The sequence below is a fragment of the Piliocolobus tephrosceles genome, chromosome 13, assembly GCF_002776525.5.
Source record: "Piliocolobus tephrosceles isolate RC106 chromosome 13, ASM277652v3, whole genome shotgun sequence".
Lineage (NCBI taxonomy): Eukaryota > Metazoa > Chordata > Mammalia > Primates > Cercopithecidae > Piliocolobus > Piliocolobus tephrosceles.
This window is the reverse complement of record NC_045446.1, coordinates 118,008,543-118,018,893: the sequence shown is the minus strand read 5'-3', so window position 1 is coordinate 118,018,893 and position 10,351 is coordinate 118,008,543.

Here is a 10,351-nt window from a genome sequence, read left to right as displayed (position 1 = left end):
CTTTGCTGCTGTCACTTTTTGTTACTGTCTAGGAACTACCTATAAACGTTCCTCTTCCTTTTTCTCTTTGTAATTCTAATCTGGGGAGCAAAAGTAGTTCTGAACCAGAGTCCTGAACAGTTATCCTGAATCGTGTGGCCTTTGCGTTGTCTATTTTTTGTTACTCCGAGGCTCTTGTTCTTTTCTCCTAGCAAAGGACTTGGATAGCTGAGTCTCAGAAAGAAGATGTTCATGTATAAGATGCTCAGAAGGGAGAATGAAACAAAAGCTCTAGGAGTTCACCCTGCATTTGACAATCTGCGAGAAAGCGATGTGATTAGATGCAACAGCATTTCTGTTAACTGCAGAGCGTTTCTCCTCGCAGGAGAATGCTAGGCTCGAAGACAGTTTGAGCATCCACAATTAAGAAACCAGAATATCATGCAGACAAAACAGCGTCAGCTGTCACCGAGTCATTTGCAATTCGTGTTCTTAATTCTCTAAAACATTTTGAAAAGCATCCTAGATTTCTCAGTCACTAGTGATGTTTTAAACTCAGCAAGTAGTTCTCAAACTTCAGACTCCATTTAGAACACCTGGAGAGCTAGTTAAGATTCTTGAGCAACCACCAGATGGTCTGATCCATTGCGTCTGGGATTGGACTTACAAATCTAGTTTTGGTACCCACCCAAAAAAAACACATGTAATCCTGGTGCACATGGCTGAGAAATACAGATCTAGGCGGCGTATTTAATGTGCTTGCAGAGGGAGCTGTCTCTTATTCATTGAGGTTACCACCTTTTCCCATTCACACTTTGGTTCCCCTTCACTTTGGTGACAGAAATGTATCATTAATTTCTCTCTCCTCTTGGTATAAGTATTAAGCCCCAGACTCATTTGTAACAATGGCATGCAAGAATTAAAACTAATTGAACTGAACTAACTATAGAAAATGCAGCGTTCTTTAAAAAGGAGGTAAAATACTGCTGACTGAATAATGCCTCCTATTATATGCTTATATAATATTGTTAAGACATTTGATCTGGTTAGGGAAGTGTAGCTAATTCATATTTGCTTTTTGACAGCTAACTTTTTCAAATACTGCACTCTGGCTGGGTGTGGTGGCTCATGCCTGTAATCCCAGCACTTTGGGAGGCCAAGGTGGGTGGATCACCTGAGGTCAGGAGTTCAAGACCACCCTGGCCAACATGGTGAAACCCTGTCTGCTAAAAATACAAAAATTAGCTGGGTGTGGTAGCACACCTGTAGTCCCAGCTACTTGGGAGGCTGAGGCAGGAGAGTTGCTTGAACCTGGGAGGCAGAGGCTGCAGTGAGCTGAGTTCATGCCACTGCACTCCAGCCTGGGCGACAGAGGGAAACTCTGTCTCAAAAACAACAACAACAACAACAAAAAAAATCAAATACTGCATTCATGGAAAACAAATAGCTCATAGGACCAAGTGATGTTCCTTCTTTTCTCACCAAAACTTTTACAAGAACTATTGTCACGTAATTAGCTTAAGTTTTTTCGTAGTTTATCAATTCTGGGCAATGGTATAGCAATGTTTTTAACAGCAGTAACAAGCTATGCTTACTATAGTGCCAGTTGTGAGCCTTTTGCATCTGTTAACTCATTTATTTCTCATAACCCATCAGTTCGTAGATGAAACCAAGGCATACAAAGCTTCAACGCTCTGCCCAGTGGCATACAGTGAGTAATCCGTGTGGAGCTGAAAGTCACACCTGCACACACTGACTCAGAGCAGACTTTAGTGTTGGCTGGTTGACTCTGGACTGTGACTAACTCTAAAACCTCTACTGACCCACTGAACCCTCTAAAATTATTTCTAAAACTCTGATGAAGCCATGACTTCCTGATCTCTGAAGTGGGAATACTAGTACCTATGAAGGGTTGCTGTGAGGATTCAATTAGATAATAGATGTTTGTACAGGGCTCAGCAGGAGAGCAAGTGCCAAATAAAAGTTACCCAGAACTTTTACTTTGAAATAGTGCAAGACCATGCTGCAATAAAAGGCAGGAGGGCTATATATTATGCTGGTGTCATTAAGCATTTAACCACTTTCAATTGTATCATTAAGAATTAAGGGACAACCTTTCTGAAAAAATAAACAGGAAGTTCTCCCATGGTTGGATCTCGCAGAAAGAGAGCCTTGGTAGTTAAAATGGGACTTCACAGGGAATCCCATAGCATGATGTAGTAGTGGAGAAGGTCCTTGCTTACCATGAAGTCTGAATAACGACCAAAAAATCTTGTGGGATTATTCAATGAAAACCGTTATCCAGATAGCACCAATTATGACTACTGAACTGTGTCTACATTTCAGAACAATGTCTAGTGCTAGGCTATCTATTCCATCTGTCAACTTTCCAGTTCAGGGAAGTGGTCTCAGGAACCTCTGTGAGCCTCACCTTCTCTGCTAGTGGTGGTGCCTTCTGCGGGCATCGCTTTCTTGTATTGCCCTAGTTACTCATAGGCTCATTCGATACACAAGATGGCAGGAGTAGAAGCAACATGGTGAATTTCTGCAAAAGAAGTAATGGGGGAAACCAGGCCTGGTATTTTACAAAACAGTTGCTCAAGAGAGATGGATTTGACTGGCTCTCCGTTTCTGGATAGTAAAACTTGGTGAATAATGAAGTTTTGTTTTGTTTTTTGAGACAGAGTCTTGCTCTGTCACCCAGGCTGGAGTGCAGTGGCATGATCTCAGCTCATTGCAACCTCTGCCCCCAGGTTCAAGTGATTCTCCTGCCTCACCATCCTAAGTAGCTGGGTCTACAGGTGTGTGCCACCACGCCTGGCTAACTTTTGTATTTTTAGTAGAGATGGGGTTTTGCCATGTCGGCCAGGCTGGTCTTGAACTCCTGACTTCAAGTGATCCACCTGCCTCGGCCTCCCAAAGTGCTGGGATTACAGATATGAGCCACTGACCCTGGCCTCATTATTCTTCAACACATACATTTTCCTGACTCAAGATCAGTTAAAGCAAAATGCATTTCCAGAGAAAAGAGCATAGCAATTGCACTGATAGTAGCTAATATCATTAAAAATTTGTTGATCGATTATCATGTACCAGGCTATCCTAAGTATTTTGCATATATTAATATTAACTCATTCTAACAATTATGTGAGGTAACATTTTTTTCTTTTATTGCCACTTTACAGGTAAATCAAGCCTAGAAAGTTTTCAGTAATGTGCCTGAGTGTCTATCTCTGAGGTTAAGTGGGATTCAGGCCCAGGCTCTATGACCCCAGAGCCTGCAGTTTTTATCACTGTTTTACTGCATGCCCACTGTGTATCCTCAAAGATCATGAACCCCTAACATAGTTGTGCCTGCGAGGCTAAGACACTGTGTTGTTGATTTGCAGGGAGTGCAACTCCTCCCATTAGTCAGGTAAGGCTAGGGTTATGCTGTAGTAACACAACCAAAATCTCAATGCCATAGACATAAAAAGAGGTGTTTTTCCTGCTCAAGGCAAGCCTGCTGCAGGTCCAGGCAACCTTCCTGGGTAACAGTCCTCTGAGCAGCCATTGGCATCCCTTACCCCCATCACCTAAGACTGGATTCCTGGGATGGTGTGGCATGGGAGGAGAACACTGGAGGAGCTTGCATGAGTAGTTAAAATGTGGTCCAGAAGTCCCACACATCGTTCCTGCTCACAGCTCATCAGAATGAGTCTCAAGGCCATGCCAGTACAAGCAAGGTGCGAGTTAAAGGCAGTAGACCACCTTTCTGGAAGGAGAGCAGAGCTGGGAGCAGTGCACAGCATGGAGGTCTACCTCCCACTCCACTCTCGACTCAGGTTCTCCCACGACAGCTGTCACTGACAAGGGCAGCAGCATGCGGAAGAAGAGTGCTTTAGCTTCCTGCAGCAGAGAGCGACAATTACAGCCCCCAAGACAAGCTTAAGGACTAGCAGTTTATAGGGCAGAAGAAATTGAGGGGCAGCATAGGTTGCCAGATGAGGTGTCACTCTTGAGACCTCATAATGTTAGCAAAAGGTTGGTCGTGCATCCACGAGCTTCTAACCATATATTGGAGAAGAAGCTTCTGGAAATAAAGAGAGGGTGTGTCTTGCTCCAGCTGCAGAGATATGGAAGGTATGCAAAGGGGCAGGGGGTGTTCAATGAATGCTGCTGAGAGTCAAGTACAGCCATCCTCCCTCTCTCTGCCTTGTCACTGCCGCCTCATCAGCCTCCTCGTCCTCCCATAAACATGCCAAGTCCACTTCCACCTCAGCTTTCGTGCCGACTGACACTCCTCCCCCTGGGGTGCGTAGGCCCCAGGTGTCTATGTGGCTCGCTCCCCCACTTCAAGTCTTTGCTCAAACCACCCCCTTCGAGAAGACTTTCCTTGACCATCCTATCTCATGTAGCATGTCATTACTCTTATCCCCTTGCTTGCTTTATGTTATTTATTTTTTATCTATAGTTTCTCTGGAATGTGAACTCCAAGAGGACAAGAGCTTTGTCTTGTTCATTTATATCCTAGTGCCTGAAATAATGCTATAGCATAATATGTGCACCAACCTTTCCTGAAGGAGTGAGCTGATGGTCCCTAGTATGCATGTGCAGGTGACTTTCAGCTCCACACAGATTACTCACTGGATGCCACTGGGCAGAGCGTTGAACCTTTGTATGCCTTGGTTTCATCTGCAAACTGGTGGGTCATGAGAAAGAAATGAGTTGTTATAACAGATGCAAGAACTCACAACAACTGGCACTATAGTAAGCATCGTTCACTACTGCTGTTAAAAACATTGCTATACCATTGCCCAGAATTGATAAGATATGAAAAACTGAAGCTAATTAGGTGATGATAGTTCTTGTAAAAGGCAGGGGCTGGGAACCCCTTTGTACTGAGTGTTGAGATATAACAGGGCATCTTACTTCAGTAGCAAGGATGAATCCCATCATTTGTTTGGTTTACTTTCATATGTTACAAGCACCTGGACTACTGGTGTTGGTTGCTGGTTACAGAAGCAAAGACAAGTAGGCTTACATGATCTAAAATTCAACTGCCAGAGTGACTAAACACTGGTAGAATTAGTCATAAAAGGAGATCAGTTTCGAGCAGTGCTTGGAAAGTGGGGAAGGGGGTTAATTGCAGGAGAGGAAGAGTGATGTTCTAGGTGTCCAGGAAAGACTTTTTTCCCATACTCACATCTACCCTACAAAGCATCTCAGGGTGTGGAACTGAGAAGGTGTAATGGGAACTCTCTTCCAGGCCACAGCAACTCTGGAAGAGAAGGAAGAATGAAGGTTTCGGTCGTTTTCAACAAGCATGTAGGAACTATGTACTAACATAGGAAAATCTAGGAAAATGTGAGTGAGTGAGTTCCTGCATGATCTGCTTCTCTAAGTTACCTGAGTTTTAGAGAAGACAACAGTGATATTACCTAGACCCTATAAAGTTACTGGGCTCCCAACACCCCACATGCCCTTGAATCCCAGGAGCCACAATAACCCTCTGAAAGGAGTGGCCATGACAGGATTTCACAGTTGCCTGGTCCGGCAATAGAGATACCCCCCTTCCGGAGTGTTCCTCTTGGTACCACTTTGCAAGTATTTTACTTTGATTATGGTGAGAGATGGTTCTGTTCCTACCAGTGTTTTGTAATTATTAGGTTCCTAAAGGCTATACTGGCTCTCTTATTTCTATGACCCTTCTCTAAAAAAGCTAAAACATGCAGGCGTAGCTTCCTTGAGGCTAGGAAAAAGCATCCAACATTGGACTCAAAAAATACTTTGCTACACTAATTACAAATGTGCGTTCCCTAACAATGTCCTCTCCCTCTCTCAGGTCATCTCCTTGGCTTTCTGGGATGATTGCCTCTTGCAACGAAGGGCACCTTTGGTTCCCTACCTTAGAGAATGTGACTGACTGCTAGTCCAAAGCCGTCCGTTTTGTCCAGTGAGGCACCTGACACGCTCCTCTGGCACCTCTCGAGCTCCTCAGCAGCACATGAAGCTAACATATAGCTCATGTGGCAGTGCAAGAGGAGGCTCGGGAGGGAAAAGAAAAGCATGAGAGCCAGCCCAGATATAAGCAGGGCTCACAGAAGAAAATGACTTAGGCTTGTTCTGATGGACGTTGAGCAGTGGAAGCAATCAGAGATGGGTGACCATCAAGCAAGGGTGTTGTAGGGGAATGGAGACACAGAATGGGTAATTGGAGCAAACTTGGAAGTCCCTCCCAAACCTAAGGTTGTGTGATGTTCGTGGAGCCATAAGGAAACGGCCTGTGCCGCCTGGAGGGGAGCTCCCTGCCCAGCTGCCCAGCGCACACAACTCTTCCCCACTGGGGCACCGTTCTCCCCTCTCACTCCTCAGCTGCCCAGCGCAGGCGACTCCTCCCCACTGGGGCACCGTTCTCCCCTCTCGCTCCTCTTGGCACCTGCCCCTCCAAAGACTTCCAGGAGCCTTAAATTAAATCCCAATGGTTCACTTTGGCCTGTGAGATCTGCCTGTCTGATTTCATCTCCTCTTCCAGGTTCCTGTGCAAGCCGTGCCCTCTGCCTCGAGCGCTTTTCCTAGCCAGGCAAGGCTGCTCCTCCTCCGTGTCTTGCGTCAGAGGCCTGCCTTGATGACCCAGTTTGATATAGTCACTTGATCACCTCACCCTCCTCATTTTCCAAACAGAACTTCTCATTCAGAAGTTATTTGTATTTATTGGTTTATCTATTAATTGTCTCTATCCCTTCGCTAGCTCATAAGCTCCATGAGAGCTTGATACATGGCATGTACTCACATATGTTTGTTTAATACATACACCCATACATAAAGCTGAGAAAGGAAAGGGTTGCTGGAAATAGTCACTTTAACAAACTTTATTATTTTGCCAAAGCTCAGCCTTTGGAAAGGAAAGGAATGTCCTTTGTAACCACAAGGAGTCCCTTCATGTGTGAAGACTCAACATGCCTACAGCATAGAAATTGGTATTTTTAAGAAGCCGCCAGATGGCGCTAGTGACACGCTTTTTCCTCACCAGTGTTCCTGTTGATTGGAAAAATTCACTGAGCTTCCCAGTAAGACAGGATACAGGATGGAATAGGTGACTCAGTGTGATTCTTCCTCATCTCTTTCACCCCACTTTTACAAGGGTAGTTCTAAGGGCAGTGACCAGGCAGCAAATGCTGGACGCTGATCAGGACAGCTGATACACTGCTTTATTTTTTTTTGGAAGTTGCCCTGAAAAAAAGAAGGCTAAGATGAACAGGTTGGATAAAAATCGGAAGAACCCCAGCGGTGGTGTGCTTTCATTATGAGACTCCATGATTTCATGTTTTTAAATTCTCAAGTATTGTTTACTGACATTTTTAGAAAACGGTAGGAAGCATCTAGACCCTGGCTTTTCAGTTTCAGATGCTAAGTCCAGGCAGGGCTTCAGAGACCCAGCAGAGTTTCCAAACCTGGACACTTCCGAGGCCCACACAGAGCTTTTCAAAAACACAGATTCCCAGGCTTGCTCCACCAAAGCCATTGTGTCTTCGTGGGCCCTGGAATGTGTATTGCCAACAGAATTTCCCAGGTGATTCCATTCCATCCGCACGTTAGGAGCCACTGTTCCTGGGGAAGATCCATCCCTCCAGGCTCCCTTCTAAGACCTGCCACTTCTGCTCGCTGGTTCTGGGCTTGAACCTGACCCCAGTCAGCATCATCCAAGTTTTGCTTCATGGAACTTCACTGTTAATGGGAATCTCTCCAACCCACACCCCGCCCCCCCCCCCAGAAGGTGGCATGATCCCATAGGTTTAGAAAATAAGGGATTAAACTGGTTGGCTTGGAACTGCGTAATTAATTTCTTAGATATCCACACCACCCCACAGCACCTTCTCAGAGGAAGCATACAGTAGGGATCACAGAAGACTTTATTCACAGAGCACCTCCTCAGAACAATTTCAGGGGCCTGGCGCGGAGACTCACACCTATAATCCCAGCACGTTGAGAGTTCGAGGTGGGTGGATCACCTGAGGTCAGGAGTTCGAGACCAGCCTGACCAACATGGGAAACCCTATCTCTACTAAAAATACAAAAATTAGCCGTGCATGGTGGTGGGTACCTGTAATCCCAGCTACTCAGGAGGCAGAGGCAGGAGAATTGCTTGAACCTAGGAGGCGGAGGTTGCAGTGAGCCAAGATGGTGCTACTGCACTCCAGCCTGTATGACACGAGCGAAACTCCATCTAAAAAACAAAACACTTCAGGATACATCATGTAGTTAAAAATAACCTGGACTAGGTGTCAGAAATTTTTGGTTTTGGTCATAGCTTCCTTATTAAGAACCATGTGACTCTTCTGTTTATACCTGCTGGATTCCACGTGGAATTGAGGAAGCTGACCATGCGACTTTGGTAAGTTACTTCTTTTCAAAGCCTCTATGCCCTATCTGTAAAATGGGGATAGTAACTGTGTCATGACTCCCACAGGGCTGTTGAGGAACACATCAAGTCACCTGTGAGAAAATGCTCTGAGAAGAGTGAAATACTGCACAGTGGAAGGTAAGGTCATGGCCATTGGGATGTGAGAATTAGTCCAAAGCACCATAGGATTGAAGGTTTTCACACCAGCACAGCCACCATCTGTAGCACAGCTTTTCTGTAATGAAAATAATACAAGTAATTCGTTTTAAAAGTTAAATCGAATCACAAGGCTTATGATAAAACAGAAGCTCCCATTTCTCACTTTCTATTGCTCGGAGCCAAACTTTTCAAACTCTTTTGGATGTTTCTTCCGGTATTTACCACCCTATGTCTAGATAATGTGCTAGTTCTAGATTTTTCCATGTTAGACGATCTGTACTGACTTCCTAATAAGGAAGAAGAGGATAACACTCTTCGCTAAAGCAGGCCACTGCCCTCCACATCCCGCCAACACACACAGGCTTCCCCAGCCCCATTTTCCTGTGCTAGTTAGTCCGGAACCCTTTAATCAATAGTCAGTATTTGCCCTGTGCCAATTCCTCCATCCTCAGCCTCTGCTGTGGAAGTGTACATTTCCGCCCAGTATCAGGGCGGAAATGTTTCTTTGTGTTCTTCTTCTAAGAGGCAGGTGAGAGAGCTCTCTCCTGGAGTGCTGATGCTTCACCCTCCTGCCAAATCTAGAGTAGCTCTTCTCTGGGCCTGAGTCACAGCTGGGACAACTGTGGGGTTCCCTTTACCTCTCTGGAGAGGAGTCCCTGGTTTCCTGGATCCCGTTTCCCTCTTTATAGTGGGAAAGGTGCAAGGGAAGTAATTTTTGTAACCTTTCATGTCTGAACATACCTTTTCATCCCGCTGCTCTTACATTCTTTGATGGTTTGGCTTAATACAGAATCCTAGTCTGAAAATCATTTTCCCACATAATTTTGATGATACTCCTTTTTGTCTTCTGCAGCAAATCTACCTGTGGACAAGTCTGATGCCATTCTGTTTCTTGATCCTCACATGTGAACTACTTTCCCTTTGGAAACTCTTAGATCCCTTTTCTCCTGGTGTTTCTGTGTTTTAGGGATGATGTTTCTTTGCATGGGTCTTTTTGCACTAATAGTGCTGGGCACTCAGTGGCCCCATCAGTCGGTCTCCAGTTCTGGGGATTTACAGAATTCTTTCCTTGGTATTTTCTTCTCAGTGAGCCTTCTGAACATCAGCTTAATTGGATGCTGGAAGCTCATGGGCCACTGAATCTATATTGATCCTCAATTTCTCTTATCTTTTCTTTCCTATTGTCCATGTCTGACATTTTGTTTTACTTTCTGGGATATTTACTCATTTATGAAACAACCCTGATATGGAATTTGTTTACATCTTCTATATTTTTAATTTCCAAGAATTTTTTCTTGATCTTGGAACGTTCTTTTCTATGTTCTTGTTTTGTTTAATGGATCCAGGCAGTACCTTTCTGAGATGTGAGAGGGAATTATTACTATTATTCTGTCCCCTGCATTTTTATCCCTTAATTTCCTTTGCATCTGTTTTTGTTTCTGTTACGTATGTCAGAAATTTTCCTCATGTCTGACAATCAGTGGCTACCAATTCAAATTTGAATGATATGCCCATGTGCATGCACACACACACACATGCACACATGCACAGGCACACATGGGGACACACACACACGCACATGTGCACACACGCACACACATGCACACATGGATTCACACATGCACACACGGACACACACATGCACACACACGCACATGCACACACATGCACACGTGCACATGCACACCCAGACACACGCACACACACAGGCACATGCGTGCACACACACACATGCCCACACATGCACACGTGCACATACGCATGCACACACACACAAAGCATGGACACACATGCACACACACTTGCACCCACACATGCACCACAGACGCA